The sequence below is a fragment of the Pteropus medius genome, unplaced genomic scaffold (genome assembly GCF_902729225.1).
Source record: "Pteropus medius unplaced genomic scaffold, Ma_sr-lr_union100, whole genome shotgun sequence".
Taxonomy (NCBI): domain Eukaryota; kingdom Metazoa; phylum Chordata; class Mammalia; order Chiroptera; family Pteropodidae; genus Pteropus; species Pteropus medius.
The window spans coordinates 27,703,477-27,730,837 of NW_024347791.1; the positions used below are offsets into that span (position 1 = coordinate 27,703,477).

General features: G+C 30.3%; 1 protein-coding gene and 1 non-coding gene across 2 annotated transcripts in view; both read right to left on the minus strand.

Moving 5' to 3' along the window:
* Positions 1-27,361, minus strand: part of CADM2 (cell adhesion molecule 2) — a 982,117-nt gene that overhangs the window by 854,748 nt on the left and 100,008 nt on the right. The gene's annotated exons all lie outside the window — the stretch shown is intronic.
* Positions 18,971-19,077, minus strand: LOC120615308 (U6 spliceosomal RNA). Its single transcript, XR_005656223.1, has one exon. It is a non-coding gene; the product is annotated as a U6 spliceosomal RNA (small nuclear RNA).

Sequence of the window (27,361 nt, forward strand, 5' to 3'; positions counted from 1 at the left end):
TACCAATTTCAGTCCTATTTTAAGCTTTGCTCTTTAGATAAAATTCCAAACATTTTAAAGATAATTTGTAGGAGGCTAGAAAAATAATTTGATTATTTAACAATATTTTAATTTTAATATCATTATGATTAAAATGTTTCATTTTATTTATGATGAGAATAAAAACCTCTTCTTAAAAAAATTCCATGTGCTAGATAACACACATGCAAGTATGTATTACCTTATACTAAGAGATTTAGTTCACATTATACAAGTTTTTGAAACTAAGGAAGAGATTTTCATTAAATGTCTCACATATTCCCCTCGATTATCACACTTCCAGAGAAACATTTAGATGCAGTCAGAATAATAAGACCCTCAATGTGCTTTTCAATCTTGTGCCATTTCAGATTGTTGGAGTTAGAGAAAATATCTCTTTACACCTCCTTCTCCCTCCTCTGCATGTTGCAGGAATATCCTCTCGTAGACCTTGGGTGCCTTTTCCTTGTGGGTAAATGTATTGTGCTGTCTGTATAGAACATGCATATTTTCATATTCTGTTTAGATTTTTTGGGGGGGTCTGAAGGACAAAAGTGACGATTATATGTGTTCCATACCGTGCAATTTCTGTTGCATTTCTGTGTCTATGACCCCTTGAAAGTAATGGTGATAATATTGTGTTTAAGAGAATATTCTTCATCAGAAACCAACCATTTCTAACATTGATTTCCCCTTCCTCCATTAAAAATATATATTTGCTATAAAGTCCAAAATTCTTACCAGGATTTTAAAAAAATGAAAAGTTGTCGTAATAGTATTTATGAATAGATGAGAAAAAATAGCTTAAATTTAAGCTTGTGATGACTATAGTTTATATTTGCTATTAGCCATGAGTCTTTGATTACAAGTATAATCAACAGTTTTCTGTGAAGTTTAAAATTCCCTTTTCGAGTTTTACTCTTTTATTATATAGTCTCATCTTGTCTATTAAAACAAGGTTAATATTGCACAAATCTACATTTCATTAGCTCTAGTATCTGATTATTATAACCTCAATACCGAACTCCATTGCATATTGCATTACAGGGTCAGATAAACTCAAGAAACTTTCAGATAAGTACACTGTTATAAAAATAAAAACTTGCCAAAAATATAGCTATGTGCACAAGCAGGTAATCATGTAAACATTAATAAGCAGTATGTAGGAAATTGTTATAAAATTAGTGATCTGTAGCTTTTTTTCCTCGGGCATCATTTCAGAATTCTTAAAAAAATGAGATATCCTGATTCCACAAAATAAGGAGAAAATAAATTACAGCAACTAATCTCTCTCTCTTTTTTCCAAATTAGGTACACAAGAGTTTGAAGGCCTTTAATATCTAATCCATGTAATACATTTTAAACTACAGTTCAAAAAGGTTAAGTGATTTATGCAAACATATAATTTGGTAAGTGGTAGTGATATTGTCAGAAATTTAAGATTCCTTGGCCTAGTCTGGTATATTTTCTCCTTACTTTTACTCTCCATATATACTCTGTAGCTTTTGGGTTAGAGTAATATTCTAGATAAAAACAGGACTTTTTTTATTTTCTTGAAGGCACTATCCAATATGGAAGAATATAGAATATAATAATTCAATAATTTGGTTCTAGTTAGCAATAGATTATACTTCTTCTACTTCTCACCCTCAAATATCCTTTAGATGCTTCTCTTAACACACACACACACACACGCACAGAGAAAAAGAAAAAAAAAGAAAAAAATACAGTGACATTGGGATGGTTCTGGGATATAAATCCAATATCCTAGAAATAGGTCTCTTTTCTTAAGGTACAAAATCATTCTCCAATTATTTACATGTTCCATTTACCCAATTTATGTTTTTCTAAGAGAGTTTATTTCAGATTCTTAGGATATAATTTAGATCCTACTAAATTGAGAGTTTTGTGAATGAGACCCAGAAATAAGTACTTTAAACAGCACACCAGATGATTTTGATGGAAAATAAAACTTGAGAATGATTAACTTAAGAGTTGTTATGGATGATAAGGAAAGAGGCAATGTGAATGAAAGGATAACAGAAAAAATTTTAACATTATCCTCCTCACTGTTATATAAATTTGATGGAATCAATAATGATCACAATAAGTGGGAGAAATTATTAATATGAGGAAAATGTTGCCAGTTGCAGTTGTACATAAGATCAAAAACATGTGTACCAAAAACTCTTTAAAATTGAGTGGTACTCCAAACAAAGATATTGGCATACTATTAGCATTTTCAAAATCCTTTCCTATCACTGCAAACATAGAAGGTAAACTAACAACAACAACAAAAAATAGGTTTGTAGTCCAAATTCTCTGGAGAAATAAGTTTGTAGTCCAAAGTCTCTGGAGATTAAAGAAAAGATGACAGAACAAAATGAGATGAATATCAAGAGGTCATTAACTAGCTAGTAGAAGTCACAAATTAGTAAATATTTTACATTACTATGGAGTGAACTACATTATAAGGAAGGATAAATTCATTGAAATGTTTAGATATTTAACTTAGCCAATTTACCTGGGCTTGGAAATAGTTCACATCTATATTTGACAAGAATATGTTGCTATTCTTAGTATAAAGAATACATAAAATTATTTTAAAAAGACAAACAGTTGAAGTCACCACACTAACATGTTAATAGATTTATTGATATTCTGACATGTTAAATATAGCTAAATTAACATTGAACTCAAATTTATAAATCAAATACTTATTTACCTGATATCTAAAAATGAACATCTTGAAATGTTTATCTTCCTACAGAAAAAATCTAATTAGACATCAAACAGCCACATTGATATCTCCCCTCTCGGAAGGATCTGTCACACTAATAGCAGCATAGAGTAACTGAAAGCATCTAGACTTGAACCTAGAAGAGCCTTTAGAGACCATCAAGCCCAACTACCTGACATATGACAAATAGAAACAGTAAGGCTGAGACTTTAAGTGACTTGTAGAATTTTGTAATTGGGCCTGTGAGTTAAGGTCCACCACTTGTCTGCCAGATATGCTCAAGAAATTCTAGTGCTATACAGTATGGCAAAAGGAGATTAGAGGAAAGCAAACATGTTCGCTGGTTGAATAATTTTTAAAAACTGAATTATACAAATTTAACCAAGTTTCTTTAACAGGAGTTTGCAAATAAATTTGTTGGGGCAAGGAGCTTTAAGTAATTAGATATATATTAATATGTATGTGGGGAAAAATAAGCATTTCTTCGAGTTTGAGTTTGTTTTTTTTTTAGTTACCTCATAAGCTCCTTTTAAATGAGTACAATCATTTTTCCATAAAATTTATTAATATGTTTCCTAAATATTTGTTTAAGGTATATTTATATATTATTAAGCATATGTAATCATACAGATGAAACACGATACAGATGATTTAAAAGAGAATAAGAAAATGTCACATACTTTGTCAGCCTACTAGATAAATAAGGTGATCTATCCACGTTAACTTAGGAATGTGACTTTCTAGCTCCAAATTATTGGACCATACCATGGGATACACACTTGAAAAGAAACCCTGCTTGAGACTAGTTTCCCTCAATATCCTGGAGCTCCATTAATGTGCTTTTTGAATGACTATAAGGGACAAATTTTGAAGTGTATGCACATTTCAAGACTTTGACAACAACACAAAGGAGTAAAACTCATTTTTCCTACCTTACTATTTAAAAATAAATTTAAAAAATATATTTCAAAAATCACACATAATTAATAAAAGTATCAATACTTATCCATAGAGTATGAGTTTTTATATTCTATAAATGATCCACTAAAAAAGAATAAATCTATTTCAAACAAATTCAGGAGAAAAGAATGTCAACATATTGTCTCCTACCTAAGTCATGAATTCACATAAATGGCCTTTTAAAATCTGGCAAATAGTAATACTTAATTTACATTGGAAGTTAACTTACTTTTCAAAACATCCTCCCATAAGTACTGGCACTTCAAATTTTTCTTAATAGTGAACAATGCATTGTTATTATACACCAGAATAACACATTTGATAAAGTAGTTAATGTGTCCTCACCTTGTACCATTAGGCATAATGTTATCATTTAAATATCTTTAAGCAAAGGTATAAAGTTCTAAAAGTCAATCTATAATTTCCTAGAAGAAAAGTCAGTCTTTGCATGTATAATAGGAATTTTATAATAAAACTCTTGATCAATATTTGTTGAACTATTTGTTTTTAAAAATATTTCCAGTTGATATGAAAAGTTATCATCATTTTAAAGAAAACTCAATAAAATGACTGACCCATATTCAGGAAGAAAATAGCTTTGAAGTGTTTTATTGTTGTTTTCATTTTGTTTTGGTTCATATTTTCCCAGCAATAAACCACAAGAATGTTGACCTGTACCACCCCTCACTTCTGGGACGGTTATATGTGTGTGTATTTATGAACATGTGAATAAATATGTATATATATGAATATTTATTTGTAAAATGATTGGCCATCAGAAATCAAGTAACTTAATGCCCTGGCAGAACAATATTACTAGCTGAATACAGATCTTAATTCATTAGGTAGTTATTATTTTATCAGTAAAATGATTGTGTAAGTCCTTAGAAAGAACTTATTTATAAAATAGTTTTAAAATACATACACATATTTCTTTGTTTTCTGTCCAAATTATGATAAAAAATACAAGGATATATCCCTGTCTTCTCAGTTTTCTACATTGTATCAGCTCAGTTGAGAAGTGTGACTAAATGTAGAACTCTATTTTAACAAACCTGGCAGTCATCAAATTTGCTTCATTATATTTTAATTTCATTTTAAATGGAAACCTATTATGCCAGTGTACAAATGGGGATATCACTCACAGATTCATCTCAGCAACTGCCCTAGAAGCAACTCCCCTCTCATCTACCTTTGCTAATTACCTTATCTTCAATCTTTTTACCTGTCAGCTCTCCTGAAGGAAAGGACTCATCTCTATCCTTCTCTAATCATCTCCTCTCCCTGAACACTCACCTCCCCAAGGAAAGTCGACAAAACCACTTTCTGAAAAACCTGTCTAATTTAAAATAAGACGTTCACTCTCATAGAATATAGTGGATGCAGGATTTAGTGTAGATATTCGATACGCAGGCTTTTTAATTTAATAGAATTCATAATGACTATAATAGCAATAATTTGGGACTCGTGCTTGGAAACATTATTTTATGTAAACAAATTTCTCTTAAATTTGATATTTCATTTTCCTTTCATAAATAACAATAATTTCACATTACTCTTTTGTTCTGCCTTTTATTTGTTAATGTTATGTTTAATAAACAAAATTTATAATGGAATCATCATAAAACATAACAGTTCCTATGAAGATGTATTTGTTTGTATGGATGTGTTTTTACCTGGTCATCTGGCTTATCATGAAAAGATAAAATCCTGTTCTGTGTCAGCACCAATGTAGTTGATGATTTCTAGGATACGATAAAAGTATATAGTGCTATGATTTATATAGTTGGGATGATGGACCTTTGAATTTTTTCTGGGGACATCTAAGAATGTAACAAATTTTAAATCGAAAGAGTAAGTAGATGTAAGCAAAGAAGCAAGAACAATGTGCCAGAAAGAAGGAAAAATTTGTGTGAAGTCCTGGTGTAACAAAAGGCTTGTAGTCCACATAAAACAAAATAAAACCTGACACAATTGTAGATTTCTAGGAAAATTCCAAAGGTAAATTGGAAGCAGTAATGAGACATTGGATACACACAACGTAGTAAAGTCCAGATTAGTTTTAAGGGCAAAAGAACAGTTGGAGATTTTTAAATGATGGACTGACATGATAAATATTGTATCTATGGGTAGAATGAATTTTAGGTGGTGGTTATGGAAAAAGGATTGAGAAAATAATGCCTGACATAATTGTAGATTTCAAGGAGGTTAAGTTACATAGGTAAATTAGAATGGTGTTTCAAACCTATAAAATAACCTATAGGTATAACAGAGCCACTGTTTAATCAGGTCAGTATTTTCATGCATTCTGCATTTTAAAAAGCACATCAGGTGAATCTACTTCTAGTGATCCTCAGTACTGTCCCACTCACAGGGAGTCTGGAGCAAATGGAAATAGTGTTCTTTGGGTGAAAAGCACAGAAGTTGCTAGAGTTGAAGTCAGATACTGCAGCTATCAAATGTGCTGATAGGTTAATAAAATTTTGGGTGGTATCTTTTCTATTTTTATTATTATTGCATATAAAAGTCCACTATTCACTTATGCCACTAACATTCCCTATTTAAGCAAAACAAACAAACAAACAAACAAACAAACAAAAAACAAGAAACATTTCCATAAGAATTCACTTCTGAAAATGATTGTTGTCAATTTTAATACTTAACTGGAATTATCATATCTAATATCGAATATATTACCAGATTGAAAAATGAGTTTGAAAATGTACTTACACAAACATCTTACAATTTGCTCACATAAAAAAAAGAGATCCATTGTGACTATTTTTAATATTCATGTAGATTATTAGGCAGAATAAAAAGTATAATTGATAGTTTTCAAATCAAGCAAAACATTTACATAAACTCATATACCAAAATATGACAGTTATTATATATATAAACCAACTAGATACAAGTTCCTCTCTTATTCCATTTAAATATTCATTCAACATATCTGGAAAAAAATTTGAGATAAACTAAAAACGGCTGAAATATTAGCATTTAGTAGTGCTGAACCAGTTCACAGGACTAAAAAGCACTGATAAACAATAGTTATGGGGAACTCCTGAAAAACTTTCTGTTCTAGCCAATAGAGATGTGGAAGGAAAGAGAAATGCAATGCGTTTGGCATGTCAACATTCCAATGCAGAAAAAGGAACATTTTTCAGTATATGATGTAAACACAGTACACACAGAAAAGAACCATGGTCAAGAACAACTCATGCTGTCCTATTTTACTCTGTTTTCTTTAGGGGATTAAAAATTTAAACCTAAAGCTTGTTTTCAGTACAGACAGTCTGGAAGCCTAAAAGTAAATAAATGTATCCTAATTAAGAAGAAAAAAATAATTCTAGTTAAAGAGAGGAAATATTATAGTTCAATACTTAGACCTGAAATATTATTTTCTAATAATTGAAATAGAAATCCCTCTGACAAGGTCTAATCCTCTGATAAATTTAATTTCAACAATTTATTGAAAATCATTTATGTGAGTCAAAAGTTCAGTTGATAATAAACTTTTGGACTAAACTACTGAACTTGGACAAAATCTGGTGGAAAACGGGAACTGAAGAATGAAATCGAATGACTTGGATTTGAGAAATGAAACATTGTATTAAGTTTTTAAATAGTCAGATTACTTCATTGTAGTTCTGTTGTAAAATATTCAAGAGAGAAAAATGAGACGATTTTCTAGGGTAAAATTTCTGGAGGAGAAAGTTTAACATAAAATGTACTAAAACAATTTTTTTAACATAAAAAATCATGCTTAGAGAACTAACCACATTTTCAAAGTCCAGGATTCTGCATCATAAGATTTCTTCAGAATATAGACAACTTCCAGGAACTCAATAGATAAGATTAGGCTGCAGAATGTCTCAATATAGCTGAGTACAGTTTCAATTAATAATGATTAAATGTAATTATACAGAAAGTATTTAGCGTTAAGACTGAAGTTTCATACAATCTAAACTTTTATATTATAAGCCATCATTTAAAGTCAGCAACAAATTCCCATCTATTAACGAGTTTCCCTAGTTGTCTTGTACATCTTACTAAATATGTCTGATAATAACTACTCTGGGATAAAAATGCCATGGAAGCACACATTTAATAACAATTGAAAGTACCAATTAAAATACTTCCTAATCATGAAATAGTCAACAGAGAGAATAATAATGTCAGCTTCGTCTCTTAATGGACAAATAGTTGTAGTATAATTCAGTGCTATTTTCTTTATAAAAGAGATTTTTTTGTCAAATCAGAATGTCTTAGTTTTGTTTAATAATGCATTCTATCCCCTAATAAGGTAATCCAGTTCTGATATGAGCTTTAACTATAATCTCAAATTCCATTTTTTCTCTTCTTTCTATTTATTTGATCTAAATAAAGACCCTTTTGCAGTTGTTTTCAGGAGCCCATTTTCTAAATAGGACCAGTGTTCTGCTTTTACTCTTCTGACTCTGAAGATATTACCTCATGTGCTAATACAAATAAATGAGGATTTCAGACAAACTTCATTAATGCTGACAAAAAAGTCCTTTTTCAGATTCTTGCAAGCTCTGCATACTTAATTTTGCTAATTATAATACTATGTTTAACAGTTTATCACACCAAATTGCAGTTGATGTTTACCCACAGTTTTAAAACGTATACAGTTGGTGCACTAAAGGAATTTATAATTAAAGTTTTCCAAAGCTGTTCATTCCTTAGATAGATGTGTCCCAACTGCTTTTAAAACTTAGCCATTACATTCCATGTGAGAAAAGTGGCAGGAACAAATATGAATTCAGTGTTTGGGCCAAAAAGCAGAACTAATCAAATTAGAAAGTATATAGAATTTACAGACAAAGCTGTCAGAAAGAAATAGTAGGCAATGAGAACTTCACTCAAGTGTAGACAGAAAATTCTCTGTTTAATCTATCCGGTCCTTCTGATCCATTATGGAATAATAACATTAAATGAACAAGTATTTACTGAACACTATGATGTGTAGTGAAGGTATAAAAGAAATAAGACACAGTTGGTCTGCAGTCAAACAGACATTTACAGTAAATAAATAATATATTAATTTCTATAGGAGAAATACATACAATGGTAAGGAAACCTTGGAAAATTAGAGAGTTTAGCAGCTGCGTGTGTTTGGGCTTTCTTACAGAACTCATTAGAATGCGTGAAGAAGTGATCCTCTGCAGAGTGATAGAGTTCTCCCTTCAAAATAATATTTCCCTCTAAATATAATGATAATTCGATGTATTAAGATGTGCATATTCAACAAATAGCCACAATAATATGTGACTTCTCAATTACCCAGATAAATATAAAATCATTGATCTAAAAAACAAAACAAAAATCTAGTCCAAATTAAACAGTTATGGACTCTGCAGGGTAATGTCTTCAAGACCAAGACAACTTTCTAATATTTACTTTAGATATAAATAGAATTCTTTTTGGTAAAATTCCATAATGAATTGAGTTTGGGCAAAAAGAAACTACTATTTCCAACATTATAATATATGTATATTGTTGATACTATAAGACTCATAATTAATATTTATAAACCTTGTTCAATTTTTTTGTTGAAACAAAATAATTCTATTTCCTGTAAGATATGAGTAGGATAACTTATGTCTGTTACATAAGATTTGTTTCCATGATGCCAAACATTCATATGGAAAAAGAAAAAAAAGAAATAAAATTAATCAAAAATTTTATTTTCCCATATCAACTCTATAAATATCTAGAAACACACAAATGTTTGACATCATGTAGCTGAAACCCCTGAGACAGTCAGTAAACTACTCACTGACCTTTCTGTTAACTGAGATTCATGAATGCAAGGATCATCTTTTAGATCTTACAAAAAGGATTACCTTTTTCTGCTGTCATCAGAAGTTTTTGACCTTTCTGTTTCTTCTCTCAAGAAAATGCTCTAGAATTCCAATTTTATCTTTATATTTTCAGTGTACAGGCCACAAAATTCTGTCTTCTTTTTTTCGTTTTATGCTTAAGCACCATTTCTATACATTTTGCACTTTTGTGATTCCGAGAAACCTGGATACAAATATTTAGTGTCCTTAACTGCAAACTAAAATTTCTTAAAGAGCAAATACTCATACCAGATATAAAATGTTAATAAAGATCTGACTTTGGATATGCTCTGATGAAATGCAGATTCAATATATTTTTAATATTTTTATTCTTTTATGTTTTGATATTTCATCAGGGGAAATAAATGTATATTTTCTTTAAAAATAAATAAAATTTAATGGACCAGACAGCAAATGCCTAACCCCTTTTCTGAAAAGACTTGGTCTAGGTGTTAGGAGTGGTGGTTTAGAGTGGAAAGGCAGGAGAGGCATGGAATTCATTCTATGAGTACCTCTATTGGCTTTCTTTTGCACATTTCACCAGAGTCTATACTGCGATATAAAATAACTTTTGCCTGCTGGAGAAAATAAAATACATAAAAAGACATTTAATGTATGTGTTTTTCATTATAAGCTTCTTTTGGGCTATAGGCCCATTCCTGAGAATGCTTAACAGCAACTTCTAGTATCCCATCTTAATGTTTTGTTTGGTTTGGTTTGGTTTTTTCTATTTGGTACTGTGCTGGAATTTTCTCATTATTTTTAAACTTTCATTAAAATGTGGTTAGAGGCAGCCAAATTTTTTAAGCATTCTATGTGGAAATAAGGAAACTTTTTGCCCTGAACATCTTTGTGATTTATCAAAAAATAAAATCTGATTCTAGACAGTTCCCACTGAAATGATGTGCTGTTTTATAACTCTTGCTTTCAATCACCATGCCCACCTCGATACTCATGAACAACTAATTGCACTTTAAACCTTCCCAGGTTGTGTGTGCTGCTCATAGGCAAACTGAAAAAAATTCAAGAAATGAAAGAGAGGAATGGCATGATGTTGTTTGGAGAATTAATTACTAGTGAATTCAGTATGCATGGGGGCCCACTTCTAGTGAATTCAATATGCATGGGGGCCTACATAGCATTGTCAGTTTATATTTTAAGAGTATAATACATAGATATGATGAGAGTTCTGGAGAGTATAAGAAAGGATGAAATGATTAATGGGAGAAAAGAAACAGAGTAGTATGTCTCTTCTACTAATAGTAATTCATCCCAAAAGTTTTTAAAAATCTTAAGAATGAACCAAGAGAAGCCTAATATAGAAAAATATATTTAAAATATGGCATAGTTAAAATATACTTAAAATATGGCAAAATATGGCAAATATGGAGTTATTCAATTAAAATAGAATGCAGGACACAAATGCAAGCCACATATATAATTTTAATTTTCCAGTAGCCACATTTTAAAAATGAAAAAAAGTGAACTTACTTTTATTAACATCTCATATTTAATGCAATCTATGTTTGCATTTAAAAAAATGTTTACTATGTAACGAATATAAAATTTATGAATATTTTCATTCTTCATTTCATACTAACTTTTCAAAAATCTCAGTTTGGACTAGCCACAACTGAATTTCTCATGTGGCTAGTGGCCACTGTATTAAATAGTATGAGTTTAAAAGTTTAACATGTTCCTATCCTAAAGTTTTTTTTTTTTTTTCTTGAACAAATTGTGTAGAAGTGATAGTTGGATACTGAACGACCTTAAGATTAGGTGCCATTCATACATGTTGACTAAAACGAAGTCTGTTCACTCTTTAAAAAACTAAAATAAACAAATTTTTTCTCAGCTAATGGAAAATTTTAGTGTAAACATTACAGATATTCTATGGAAAAAAAAAAGAAATAAACTCTGCAATACATAAAGAAAAACTTCTAAGGATTCTTTTGCTATGTAAAATGGTTTTAAAAACAAAAGTATGGATCATGCTATTAGCATTGACTTGAAAATTAAGAAAAGCCTAAGGAAGTCAGAAAGCATGTCAGCTCAGCAGACCAGTCACAGAAAGAGTAATGCCTTTCACATCATTCAGCTTATTGCACAGCGAAGACTGACAATCTGCAAGAGTTGAAAACAGCAGGGTATATAATAATTGAGTATTTTATTGCATGCTAATGATTTAGTCAGCATATCAGTAAAAGTATTTAATGTGGGTAGAAATATGATTGATCATTATAGGTTATTTTTTAATGGGCTATTTCTTCTCATAGAAACAAATAATAATATCATCCTGTTTCTATGAAATATATATTGTGCCATTCTACACTAGCGAAGCACATAAGTTTGTGAAAGTTTATGTTTATATGCCTTTATGTTGCTTGTGCAATATTTTATTACAATATTTAGGGTGAAAGAAAAAGACGAGGGACAAACGAGACAGGGCGTTTTTTCAAATGTAGCTCCTCTGGATGCAGAGAAAAACATTTTGATTATTTTCTTATTGTTGACTTGAGTTTCCCAAAACTATATACTATAAGACACCTGGTATGATGTTTTACAGGATATCCTTATTTTGATCTTTAGGAGAGAGAAAAAGATGCATTTGCTAAAGAATTGTCTTTCCTAAGGGTATAATCCCTTTGTATCCAAGATCATGTATGTAAAAGCAAAAAATAGCATTTTCAAATGCAGTTGTGGTTTCCATAATCCTTACCCAAGTTTAGGTGAAAAAGAAAGAAGAGAGAAAATTAAGTTTTGTTATAGGGAATAGTTATTTTTAATGTTATATATTGATTGAAATTAAATGAGAATGTTCCTGATGGCAAAGAGAAAGGTGAAGGATGGAAATCCCGTTTTCATTCTTTGGGTAATATCATTGTTTCATGCTAATTTTACCCATTCTGGTCTTATTAAGGTCAAGTATTGACACTTACAGCCCAAGTGTATGACAAGTAAGCTTTCATATCTGTATGGCAGATATTATATATTACATACATATTTTAATTAAATGTGTATATACATACATGTATGTTTATATATATATATGTATTTAGAGATATAAACACACACAGATTGCTATAATCCACAGAATACAGCATTCTCAAAGTTATAATATGATATTTTAAACATGAAAACTACAACTAGAAAAGTTTTTGCATAAACATCTTTCTAAAAAAAATTTTTAGGACTTATGTAGTTAGTTGGATTCCACCAAATAGTGTGTGAGGAAGGGGTAGAGAAGCTTTGTGTTTGCTGCCAACATTACTACACACTTCCCGCATAATCAAATATGCTTTGTTCGTTCAGATAATGTTTTTCAGACTATAATGTGATGTGCCCTTGTTCAGGCTTTTACTGGAAATTACCCACTGCACCTGTACAAAAAAACTCCTACCCACGTGCTTTAAGGTCTACACATCTATAAGAAAACCATTATTGTTGTGTAGTCAAGCACCCAGGCACCTAGTTATCAAGTCATTCCTATATCACCAGTCAAGACATGTGTTTAGTTTCATTAAAGTTCATAGATTTATTTTACTATTGAGAGGAAAAATAACTATAGAAAGCAGAGAGCTTTACATTTTTCAATCTGTAGTCACTGTTCTAAAAAAAAAATGTGGCCTTTTAGAACTGTGAAAGAACTTTGTCCTTCATAGTCACATTAAGTCCATTTATTGAAAAATAATATGACATGTGCATTGAAGTACAGCATACATGCAATTTAATTTATGCTGCAAAAATATAAAACTGCGTATTTAATGAGGCCCTAAGCAAAGTATGTATTAGTTTATTAAATATTACCATTTCTTCCTTCCCTTCTCACAATGCTTTTTCTCTGTCTTGATTTCTCTAGAGAGTAACTTACTTTCAATATATATAAATATGAGGTAAATATGGTTGACAAAAGACCTGATTATGATCTGAATTTGACACTAATTTAGAAAATGAACAAATAACTTGTCTTTTTCTCCTTTCCTCCTCCACTTAATGTAGATAAAATATCTATCCCCCCCAAAATCTCAGATTTGTTGTGAGGAAAGATAAGGTAATATTTATCAAAGTTTTTCTGTGACATTAATTCTCAAGACTCCATCATGGTTCTTCTAACATCAAGCTGACAAAAGCTTGACAATGACACATGGGGAACTGAATTATTTTTGCTGTGTACTCAGACTCCCTTTTGTTCTATTTTTTGAAATATTTGAAAGACTCCTTGTTTATATCCAGACAAAACTGCATTATAGACAACGGTACACACTCTGTTGCAATTATCCGTGTGTCAGCTTTGTAAGCACAGGGGAACATGCTGGTCTTTTTTCCCCAAAGTCTTGAGTAGAGATGTTAGACTGAAGCTGGGGAACTTAAAAAAGGCAGAAGGAGGTTTTCCTTCACCCTATACCCAGAATGGGGCATTACCTATCTTCCCGTCTTAGTTTGTTGGGACTATCATAACAAAATACAATAAACTGAGTAGCTTATAAAAAAACAGAAACGTATTTTTGAGGTTCTGGAGGCTAGGAAAAAATAATGATGGTGCCAGCAGGTTAGGAGTCTGTTGAGCGCTCATGTCCTCCTTGACAGTCATTTTCTCACTATATCCTCACATGATGAGAAGGACGAGGGAACTTCGTCAGTCTTCTTTAAAAGGGCATTAATCCCATTCATGAGGGCTCTGCCCCCCTAACCTACTCACCACTCAAAGTCCCCACTCTCTAACCTTCACTTTGAGGGTTAGGATTTCAACACATGAACTTGAGGTGGGGGTACACAAACATTCAGACTATAGTGTCTCAGACACATATGAATCATTGAGATGATTAAATGTGAAAAAGTTTTTCATAAGCTTATATTCTAAGTAGAAATTAAAGAAAACTTTGTCCACAAAATGTAGAAAAACTAAATATATGTATAATACATATGTACTTTTTTAAAGTCACTAGCCCAAATTTGATAAATCACATTTAAAACGGAGTCACAGAATGGAGGACATTGCCACATAGTGTGTCCCTACCAGATGTTATGTACTGTGAACACAGCTTTACATGTGATAACACTGTAATTTTAGACATGTTAACCAGGCCTAGGGAAGTTCTGAAACTTGCCCGTGGTCCTATAGCAGGTACTTAACTGACTGATAAATAATCAGATATAAAAGAAACCAAAAATAAAATGCAATTCAGCCAAGATTATGAATATTTTGCCTATCATGATGCACATTACATTGTAATCTTTAATGGAGGAAAAATATGAAATTCTCTAATATATTTAAGATTAGCACAATTATAATGATATGTAGCTATCACTTATAAAATAAAATTTAGGTAGTGATTGAGACTTTTTACGTTCAGAAACTTTCCATTCTTCCTCATTATTAGGATATATTTCTGATTTCTGTGTCCTACACATATAATTCACAGACCTATATTTTATTCCAATTAGTTTTACTTTAAGGAGAAAATAAAGCATAATTTTTAGAAATGCAAATGTTATTTTCAAATATTTTAAAATTTTATTTTATGATAGTGATTTGTTTATACAAGTAAACTACTTAAATGTTTTTTTAATGCAAAACTAAAATCCTGGGCAAAGAGGTATAGTATGGGGTAAGTTTATCTAAATTTAAGTTGCTACCTCAGTAATGAACAAGTCAGGAGTCATCTGAGAATTTTTAAATCCAAATATATGATAAAAACGTTCCTTTTTATTTAAATGTGCCATCAACATGAGGAGAGAGCATTGATGTTGTTATATATTACATATATATTTCATATATTTATGTTATATATCCATTGAGAAAGAACACTGAAGTAACATTGCATTTATTATGATTTTTTATTTTCGTATTTTTACTAATAGCTCTGAACTTAGATGTTGATAATCTCTGTGATTATGGGAAGCATAATCTCTCTGATGTATGTGATAATTGAAGCTATATCTTTAGAACTGCCTGACTTGAAGATATTATTTGGTTTTTGTTGAATTTCTACTCCTCTTCTACCACTTAAATCACTTTGACACATCGACTAAACAGAAAGGATATGTATTTGCTAGGATTTGACCAAGCATGAATCCATGGTTTGCTAAAGTGACCATATAGTGAAATATTCACATGAAAAAGAAGTTAAGAAGTAAGTATTAAAATTTTTAAAGATATCTATCTTCCTTTCTATATATAGTATTATAACAATCTGACCAGCTATGGAACAGATTAACTCATGATGAAGTTTGCAATCAAGTTAATTGATTCATTTGATTTCACATTTGATTCCAGGCATTTAAAAATCCTTCCACAATTTCGTAAAAATGGTATTATGATATTTGTTTGGGATATTTTAAATTTCTTTATTGACTCTCCAATAGTTACAACTACCCTTAATTTTATTTTGTAATTTTTTTTTTTTTAGTCGCCAATAATGTTTCAAAAAGTCAAAATGTATTCTGTGCATTCTTCATCATCCTTCTTGGATTTACATGTCTGAACAGTTTCTATAATGATGATGGTCATTATGAATATAAGATTTACTATATTCTCTAAAAGGTTACTATTTGAAAAAGTAACTGTCTATTAAAAATATAAATAAAATTTGAAGATAGTTTAAGGAAAGATGATGGTCCTACTATTATTCCCAGGCTATTACTGTATAATACACTATTTTGGTACTTACAGCAGAAAAACGGGGGGAAAAAAGGGCAACAGAAATTGAAATATGTGCCCTAGGAACAGTGACTGTGATGCTATTAACACTGTCACATGTGTTTTGAAAGATATTCCACAAAATATCACAGCCTTTATATGTAAATGTCTGTTGCACATAAAGTAGTATAATATCTATGTGCATAAAAATAATTAGTTATCGCTAAGAATAGATTTTCTTTAGAAGGATAAAACAAATTATACCTAAAAATCTAATTTAAACTGAGCCCATTCAGACTTACTGTATGTTCTTAATTATCAATAACACAATATAACCATTAAACACAAATCCACCATGGTAAAATCAGACCACTTAGAACATTCTCTTTTAATACTAGTGTTTATAACACGATAATGAAAAATACGTTGTTAACATTTCTGTGTTATTTAGACACTCTAGAAATGCAGACTACCTAAAATTTATTTTAAAAGCCCTATGGCAAGATTGAAAATGAAAGCAAGACTTTGACAGGAAAGAAAATCAAGGTTACGAATAACATTAGGTGATGCACTTAAACGTGTCCAAGAGGGAAAATAGCTTTATCATTCTTTCATAAAAGGTAAAAGGCTTGTTTTAAGAAAGAAAGAGAGAATGGAGCATTGCAGAGAACATGTATTCACTAGATTCTTGTGAATGAAAGTTATGAATATAAAATTGGTAGACAGTTTCTGGGCTTTCTGCAGATAAGATATCTGCATACGAATATTCGTTATTTCAAAGATTCCTGCAAAGCTTTACATTGATGATGTAATACTACAATAGTGTCTTTACTCCAGCTTTATATATAATTATATACAAATGCATTATACAAGATGCTATGTTAATCCAAAATTGAACATCTTTGTTTTGTTCTTAGCTCTGAAAAGCTAGTGGGTGATCCCAAATCACAATTATTATCTTCTAGCTGTAGCAGGAATGAACAGTTTATTTGTATTAATGCCATGTAGTTCAATATGATATGTTTTCTGAGATATACAAAAACCACAAAGAAATTGTTATTGGTTGACTACTAAATATGAATTTTCTGATCTTTCCCTTTCTACAATACAACTTTTAAAAATAGGATCATTTAAAGAAAGATAGGGGCATAAAGATCTAAATTGCTTGGAGAATAGCTAACAGGCATTTATCCGTTCCTAAATAGGAACCATATTTCCATACATATTTCACACACACAAAAAATGATGCACATAAATGTGCATTTAAAAAATTAAACAGTCAATGGAGAAAAAGTTGTAAAGGTAATTATTTTTCTTGGTGCATTTGTGTGCACCAACCATGAAGTTTATTAGGTTTACTCTACAAATTAGTGAAACACACATTATGTGATATTAAATAGCTTAATTATGCTTTACTAAAGAATGGTATTTCATATGTAATTTTGCTTACTATTAACTTCCATTAGATAATAAGTGGCTTTTATATTAACCCTACTACAGCATAGCAATTTGCGAAAAAAGAAAATTACACAATTTTGTGTCAGAACCGAATTAAATATTTAATCTTACTTTTACTTGAGGAATGTCTTTTAAAATATCTTTAAAATAAAAAAATAATAAGACATCATTAGATAATTTTACATAGGAGACCTAGGGGTGCATAAAAGAAATAATAACTAATATATACTTGTAAAATAAATCAATAGAGATTTTACAGTTTGATTTACAAATGTATAGTCATTACCATGTTAAAATGAAACAGCCATGACTGTTAGGTCAACAGTGCACACGAAAAGAAACAAAGACTAAACAAATTAGTACCTGAACAGAATAGCTACAGAAGGGTTATATGAAAAAATAAGATTTCTGGAAACAACATTTGTCGCCAAACATAATTTTTAGCAGTCAAACTGAGAGCTTATAAGTATTTAATATGATTAGATCCTTAGTTACTCTTTCCAAAAAAAGAAGTTTCTATTATAATAAAATGCTTCACAATACAGGGATATTGCGAATGAACCTCAACTAGTAATTACTGAACACATGGCAACTCTTTTTAATTAATTTTGACCATGGCCAGATGCAATGGATAACCTCTAGGTAAGGAACTCTTGGATCTATTAATGATTCTTAGATACTCTAACTTCCATAAATAGAAGTAATATTAAGAGTCTTAGAGTTGATTTCTCAAGGAATTTTTTAAATTTAATTTTATTATTAGTTTCAAGTATACAGTACATCAGTTAGACATTTATATAGTTTATAAAATGATCTCCCTGATTTCTCTTTCTCTCTTCTGGCTCTTCACCTAGCCATTACATTAATGCTAACTGCATTCTCTATGCCCTGCTCCCCATCCTCGTGACTATCTATCAACTATCTAATTTGTATTTCTTTAACCCTTTACCCTTTTCTTCCAGCCCCCCAACCACCCTCCCATCTGGCCATCACCAGATTGCCCTCTATATTTGTGAGTCTGTATTTTTTTTTTTCCTTAGAGGCGAGGCCACCCTTGGTTGATCTCACAGATTACAAGGACCTTGTCAGTTTACAATCCCTTATCTTTTACGGCTACAGCATCTGGTCTTGGTGGTCTCCCATCCAAGTACTAACCAGGCCTGACCCTGCTTAGCTTCCGAGATCAGATGGGATTGGGCTTGTTCAGGGTGGCATGGTTGTAGACTGTGAGTCTGTTTTTGATTACTTTGTTCTTTTTGTTCCTAAGATTCCTCATATAAGTAAAATAAAAATATGGAATGCTTCACAAATTTGCATGTCATTCTCGTGCAGGAGACATGCTAATCTTCTCTGTATCATTCCAATTTTAGTATATGTGCTGCTGAAATAAGCACTCCCAAGGAGTTTTGATTGGTCCATTTTAAATAAAACATATAGAATATATATAATAAAATTGTTGGATCTATTAATGATTGGATCTATTGAATTGGATCTATTGTTGGATCTATTAATGATTGGATCTATTGAAATCCCTTTCAACAGATTTTTCTTTCTTTTTTGTAATTAGGTGGTTAATAGCTCACTTCCTAGAAACAAATTTCCTAATTTAAAATCCTGGCTGCTAAGAAAAAAGTCTTAACACCACTCTCAGAAAGAATCAGCATAAGAGAAAGAAGATTAAGCTGACTGTCCTTAAATACTATAAAGTAGATGAGAATGGCAGTGCCCTTCAGATGAGTGTAGTGTTGGAGTTTCTTATGGTCAGCCACTTGGACAGAAATTACTGTAAAAAATGTCTGATTTATTGCTTCAACAAATATGAAAAAAAGTAATTGTATGAACTAACAATAGCAACAACAAAATTCTGGCTGCATCACTAATATGAACAAGTTAATTAACTGTATATTATCTTATTTTTCTCTAATTTGGAAGGATAGTAATACAACTTTTCCATAAGATTTATGTGAAGATTAAATGAGATCCATAGTGTCAGAAAAGTATTTGCCACATAGTAATTACTTAAACATTTTTTCACCTAGGGAATCTTGACTTTTCATATATATTAAATACCTTTTTTTATATTAGTATAGTTTTAGATTTACAGCAGTTTCAAAGATCCTAAAGAGATTCTCAAATACCCTGTATCCAGTTCTCCCTATTGTCAACATCTTATGTCATTGTAATAGTGTCACAAATAGCAAACTAATATTGATACATTATTAGCTAAACTCAATAAATTATTCACATTTCATTAGTGTTTCCCTGACATCCTTTTTATGTTCCAGGATTCCATCTATGATATCATATTATGTTTAGTCATCACATAATCTTAGGCTCCTCTAGTCTGTTACAATTTCTCAGACTTCTCTTCTTGTTCTTTGTTATTATTATTATTATTATTATTATTATTATTTTAATTAAGACTACTTTTTAAAGCAGTTTAAAGTTCACAGAAAAATTGAGGGGAAGGTACAAAGATTTCCTATTTCCTCTCTGTACCCATATAAGCATTGTCGCCCACCCCCCCCATTATCGATATCCCCACCAGAGTGGTACATTTGTTATAATAGATGAAAATCTTAGCTTTTTTCTTCTAGAAGATATACCATGTCATACTTTCTTTTATTTTTTCACATTAATTAAATAATATATTCTGCCTTCTCTGTTATCACGGGAATTAAAGTCAATTCTAATATGCTTTCTCATATGATTACACTTAACAATGTTTCTGTGTGGTTATCTAATAGAGTATATGGAAAAATACTGCTGGTATGTAATAAACTCTCAAAAATTATTAAATTTTAATTCAATACTTGAGTTGAATTTTGAGAGAATTAGCTTGCTATTATCTAATGTGACATTTTCTCCCAAGATTCACTTCTAACATTGCTTTAAATTCCTGATTCTAAGTATACTTTCTGTATGTGGACAAGCCACACTTAGCTAAGTAATGCTATTTGTTCATTAAAAGAAACCCATCTAATTTTCTTTTCCATAAGGAGTAAAACATGTTAAAAGTTATGCTTATTTCAAAACTTAGAACCCTGAACAAATAGAACAACAATCATAATAACAGAAAGAAATATATAATTTCTTTCAAAATTACTATCATATTCTGGAAATGGTCTGCCCACCCCCCACCCTGCCCCTCAGGTCCTTAACTTGCATTATTATAGCGATTAGAACCAAGAATCTTAGTATTTAAGAAATATTAGCCTGACATTTCTTGGTTAAGTCCACTCTGCAGTAAAATCCTATAAGCGTTTGGAACAGACTTAACCTAATGTATATTCTTACTGATATTGGTGATATTAATTATTAAATAGGCACTGCATCTTTTATTAGTTCTCACTAGTATTAATGGAGGTGCTCTTTTAGTAAGATCATCTTGCATCCCTAAAAAGATTTTAAAAATCAACTAATGGCTTTAGCTTTATTAATAACAAGCACTTTTAAAATCATTAACTTCGATTTAATCAATCATCACTATTTTTCAAGTATTAAGCTATCACTCTGTTTAACAAAAGGTGAAAAAGATCACTTTTCACTAGTTTTCAGTGAATTGTTTGTAATGAATACATTATGACTAAAATTTATAATTAAATCCATAAAAAACATCATTACATATCTACACATCTACATATATATACACATACTGAAAACAGTATGTATTCTAAATATAAATCAGAAATTGATTCTAGTTTCCCACACTTAAAGTTTTATACATTCTTATATTTACTACCAAATTAGGGAGATAGTAAAACAATTAGAAGAACAATGAAAATTGAGAATATTAAGTAAATGTAATATAGATACAAGTTAAAATGCTCTGACAACATCCCTCCAATAAAGTTTTTCTTTATCTTTTCTGTAATGAGTAACTTCTGCTCCCTGAAATCTTATTAAAATGTATGTTTTGTAAATGAAATTTTATACTCTGCTTTATATTATCATTTAAAATATCCTATTTTTAACTAAAATCTCTAATTGCAGTAATTTATTTTCACATCTTGCATGGCATACAGAACTTAATTATTTATAGAAGAAAATCTAAATGAAGCAGGTTATATCATTTCCAGACTTCACTAAATTTCCATTGGTTCAAATTATGTTTTATGACCCCATATGATATACATATAATTGCTTAGCTCCGAGCACTAAATTAAACATTTTAATATATTTTACATCCATATCTCTCAATATAGGAGTTCTTCACCATCATAAGTTCCCTAGTCATTGTCTACAATATTGCCTATGCCAATTTCTCTCATGTATTTGTTCGCTGTTTCTCCATTATGGGCTCTGCTTTTATGGTACTCTCTGGAGTGCAGACCCTCGCTAATATGTACAGAATCAAACTGCTTACTGAGCTACGCTAAATTGCATTTTGCTCCCAGTGGATGTATTTATCAAACTTTTTTGGAAGTGTGCTGATGAAAAGTAGCTCCAAGTGGGAATTTTAGAAATGAAAGGAAATGCAGTGATACTTGTTCCATTTCCTCATATATAGAAGAGAAAAATCTCAATCCTAGATGTGTGACATGGCTTACCTGAGGTTATGTAGCTACAGAGCTGAGAACAAAAATTAAGTCTCCTGAGTCTCTCTCCAACGCTCTCCAACCTTTTTATTTTCCCCAGGGACATTTAGTGAAAGACTTAGATGGCTGATTTAAACAGAAAAAAACATGAAATAATTCTTTTCCTAAGGGTCTATTTTCTGCCCCTTAGTTTGTAAACCCAAACTGTAGGAAGAGATTTAATTATCAATTCAGCAAAAAGTTACTGAATATTAATTATATCAGACACTGTTCTAGCTGCTTGTTATATGTGAGGGAAAAAAAGTGATAAAAATCCCTATCATCTTGAAGTTTATATCCTATTTAAGAGAGAAATCAAGTAAATAATCAACATTAGAAAAAAAAAAGCATAAATCATTTAGGATATTCGCAAGGAATAAGTCCCAAGGAGAAAAGGATGAAAGCAGGATTAGTGTAGAGCTGGGAGTGATTTTTCAATAGCAGGGTTAGGATATGCTCCATTGAGAAGATGAGATTTGAACAAAGATTTGAAGGAGTTGCGGGAGTTAGCCATGTCAATATCTGGAGGAAAAGCATTGTAGGCAGAGGAACAGACAATGCAGAGACCCCAAGGCAGGAAAGAATTGAGAGTATCTGTGTGTGTATGTGGAGGGTCAGGGGACAGTTAAGGGAGAGGAAGGCAGCCAGTGTGGCTACAGAGTAGAAAAGAGAATAGCAGAAAATTAAATCAGAGTGATAAAGTGATAACCCAAGGTAGAGTAAATAAAACTGTACAGTGCAATTTGGTGATAGTGAACACTTTAAATGTGTCGAATGCACCTGAGGGATTCAGTTTTTAATTTTACATAATTTTAATTGGTTTGTCATTTAAAACTGAAGCAGTTGTCAGTGTGGATCCAGTTATTACAAGTTTTTTCTGGTAATCGATTTCCTAAAAATTTAGGAAAATTTTTAAGTATATTTGAAACATCCTGATTAAATGAATCTACTTTTTCAATGGTAAATTTTATTAAATCTAAATAACAAGTATCCCTGTGTAAAATTTAGCATCCATATTGAGAGAAGCTATAAGGGTAAAATATCCACTGATTATCAAAGATGAGTATTAAAAAACTGTAAAATATCTGATTAATAATGTTCAATATTGATTATGTATTGAAAGATTTTGAATATATTTGTTTAAATAAAACATATTATTAAGCATAATTTCTTGTTTAATTTTATCTTTATCAATGAAATCACTGGAAAAGATACAATGAATTATGTGAGTTTCATTATATTTCTTTTGAAGCACTATAGGCCATTGTAAGGAAACTGGCTTTTGCTTTAAATGGAGTACAGATTCACTGAAGTATTTTCAGCAAAAGAGTAATAGGAGCTATGTTTTGGTTCTATTTAAAAAAAATTATTTTAATTAATTTTTAAATATGGCTGTCATTTATATCCCTCATGTAAATTAACATTTTGATTCATGCTGTATGTATATTGTAACATAAATAAGGAATACGTTGGTTAATTGGAAAACTGATCTCTCTTTCCAATTATATTATGTTTTTTATAAATTCATCCAGACATAAAAGAAGAGGATAGCCCACATAAATGCTGTGTAACATCTCCATTCTCGCCTTAGATCTGGAGAACACTGGCAAGATGTGTCCACTATCTCTAGAAACAAAATTCAGAGTTCCTTCAAGTCTTTACACTAATTCCCAAGTAACACATCAAGTAACTCACCTAAAATGTCCATACATTTTGCTTTTGCAATCCATGAATAAGAGAAATTATTTTGAACACATTGCCACCAGTGTCTTAATTATTCTCTACAATAGCCACATTGGGATTAAGAAGTCAGAGTCAAAATATAGCCGAAAAATGAGGAGGGGGAAATCTTCTTTTACATATTTAAACAAGGGGAAGGAGTAGTCAAACTTTCAATTATCTATAACAATATAATATTTATCATTTCCAAGGTTTTAATATCCTGCAATGATTCAATAAGCATAAAGCAAAATTAATCCCAAATAATTGCATTAAAAAAAAAATATATATATATATATCTGTATTATAAGGCAATCATTTTAAGAAGAATTTAAATGATAAGGAGATCCCTTTATAGTAAATCTGTCAATAATTCAAATGTCCTTATCATGGAATTTTAATTTTTTTGCCTAAATTCAAGTTTCTACATAGATGTAGTAAGGAAAGGCGATACCTAGTTAACAAGAAAAAAAGACTCTTTCTTTTAAATGCATTTCTGTTTTATGCATAAAATTACCATTAGTATTAATGGGAGTTAAATACATAAATTCATTGTGTATCAATAGAAGAGCAGAAACTATAATCTATAAAATTAATGAATTAAATCATTATGAGTAATTCTTTACCACATGACCTCCTCTAAGTTCTATTAAGTATATAGTCTGACTTTTTGAAATGGCACTTAAAAAGGTTTTACATCCTAAATGAACAACCATTCAGTGGGCTTATTTTTCACTTAGATCTCTCCTAATATCTGTGAACAGGGTTTTTAAAATAGGAGACTGGATGGTAAAAGCAGTAATTTCTCATCAGGGAATATTTAATAAGTGGAAGCTATTAGCCAACTAAAGGACACAAAATAGATTAATCTTTCAAAGATATGTCTTTTTGGAGTTATAAATTGTTCAGTTTTCGGGGGAAAAATCTTTTTGACTGTTAGGTAAGGATAGACTTACATTTAATATTTCTTCATAATATCTGAGAAAATATTTTAATTTTTTCATAATAATCATTAAGATTATTTGAAAATAACTATCAGAGGTAAAAGTAAATGAAAGATTATCCAATTTAGTTAAGAATTTACTTCTTATAGCTGGTAAAATATTTTTGTTTGAAAATCCTTTAAAAGCTAATTTTTTATTATATTATTATGATACTGTAATTAAATAGAAAATCTAACCTTATGCCCCATGACTATGGTTATAAAATATAAAATATAACCAGAAAATGAATTTATTAGCAGAGCTATGCTTTCTAATTAAATATATCTTTTTGCCCTAAAAAAAAATTAAAATTAAAAAATAAATATACACACACACATATACATACATATATATATATATCAACAGTTTTACAAAGAAGCATACAAAATAAATAACAAAAGAGAATTGGGTTCTGCTGTTTTTATTTTGAGTTAGAGTATAGTCTTAATTCACCTGAAATTTTATTAGTTATTTTTACTTGATTACCCATCAACTTTTAAAAAAATACATATTGTCAACATTCAAAGATCTTAAAAACAAATGCACACATAATTTTATATTTACCACAATGAAACAAACCCAAGATCACTTACAAGGTAATCTATAGAAAAATATTTTTGTGGATCCTTGAGGTTACATATACTTTTAAGAGAATAGAGTTTAACACAAGAGTACTTACACTGACAGCATACATTTTGCAGCACCATTGGAAAGTTACTAATTAGGTTTTTTTGTTTTTTATCATGGGGAAAATTGACTCTATAAGAAATTTACTTGCACAACTATAATAACATGCTACTAATATAGAAACAAATTTTTATTTGAAAACTGAAACCCTTAAAAAGGTAATCTATTTTTTTTCTTAAGTTGAAGTATTTAAAAGGCAACAGATAAAGATAATTTTCTAATTTAATGTTCTATCACATGGTTCCAGGCAAACTAGAGGAATAGAATATAGTCTTCACATTAAGAATATTTTGATATGAAGTACAGTCATACTGCATATTGTGGAAGTTGAATTAAAGAAGAATTCACACTGATTTTCTCCAATTTGTCCACATTTTACATTCAACCATTTTGGTATATGTTGAAAAATCAATAATTTTAACCCACATAATCACTTTTTAAGATAAAGGGCACTGCTTTGCTGGGGAAAGAGAAGTTCTAGTAGATAAAGTCAGAGTGTAAAAATATAGTAAAATGTCAGTATTTAACATGCTCTAAGTATTTATGTACAATAAATACTTTTGGAAAAGTTCTGCATAATTAAAATTAAAAAAATCAATCATTTCAAGAAACTGAATAGAAAACACTGGCTGGCATATGACTGCATAAGAATAATGTTATCAGAGAAGTAAGAAATTATTAAATTTAGCAAAAAAAAAAAAGAAAAGAAAAAGAAAAAGATGATGGTAAAAATCAAAGCCCTGGCAAAAAAAAAACAGCAACACATAGCCCAGACTACAGCACCATTATTAAATTTAGGATAATCACATCAGTTTATTCAGAAACACTTATACTTGAAGAATAAAACAGTACTAATGATGTGTCGCGTCTAGTCATTAAGAAAAACAATATATAGCTCATAGATTCATATACTTTTTTACTTTCAGGTTCACAGAACTGTAATTTGTCAAAGTTATGATGGATATCCATTTCTTTAGAATAGCCACTATTTATAGATAGTAAATACAGTGCAAATTGTAATTAGTGAAGACAAAAAGTAAAAGTAAATATTTTAATTCATGATTGATTTTCTAACTCTTGCCTAAAATTCATCATCAAAGGAAAATATTTGCACTCACTGGAAAGCTTATAACAACTAATATTGAAAATATTCCATGTTCAAATAAAAATTAAAAGAATGTCTTGACTCTCATAAAAATTTTGAGTGAATTATTCTCATTTACTGTGCCACATTGCTATAACTGTGCATGTATATTATACAAAAGCATCTGTGTGCTTTTTTTTGGCAAAAACAATATGAATTTTTGGCAGAGATACTTTTTTAATGGACAAGTCAAACAAATGTAATACCCTAAAATTGTAGGCAAATCAAAAATGAATAATATTACTACGTAATGACAGTCAAGGGAACAAAGATTTAAACTAAAATACTGAACTCTAAATCTACAGAATCGAATCTTTTCTCTCTCTCTCTCTTCCATTATTCTTCTCCATGGGGAACATACAAGTTTTGCCCACAGTAATTCAGAAGCACTGGTCCTGAAATTGAGGAGAAAGGCATCAATGGCCATAATTGAGCCATTTACTCAGCTTTCCTTTGAGAACATATTTGATTGGCATAATATAAAAATAGAATACACATTTAGAAATAGACCTAAAACTGTTCTTGAAATGGAGACTAAATGTTTCATGAGATTGATGAGACAAAGATT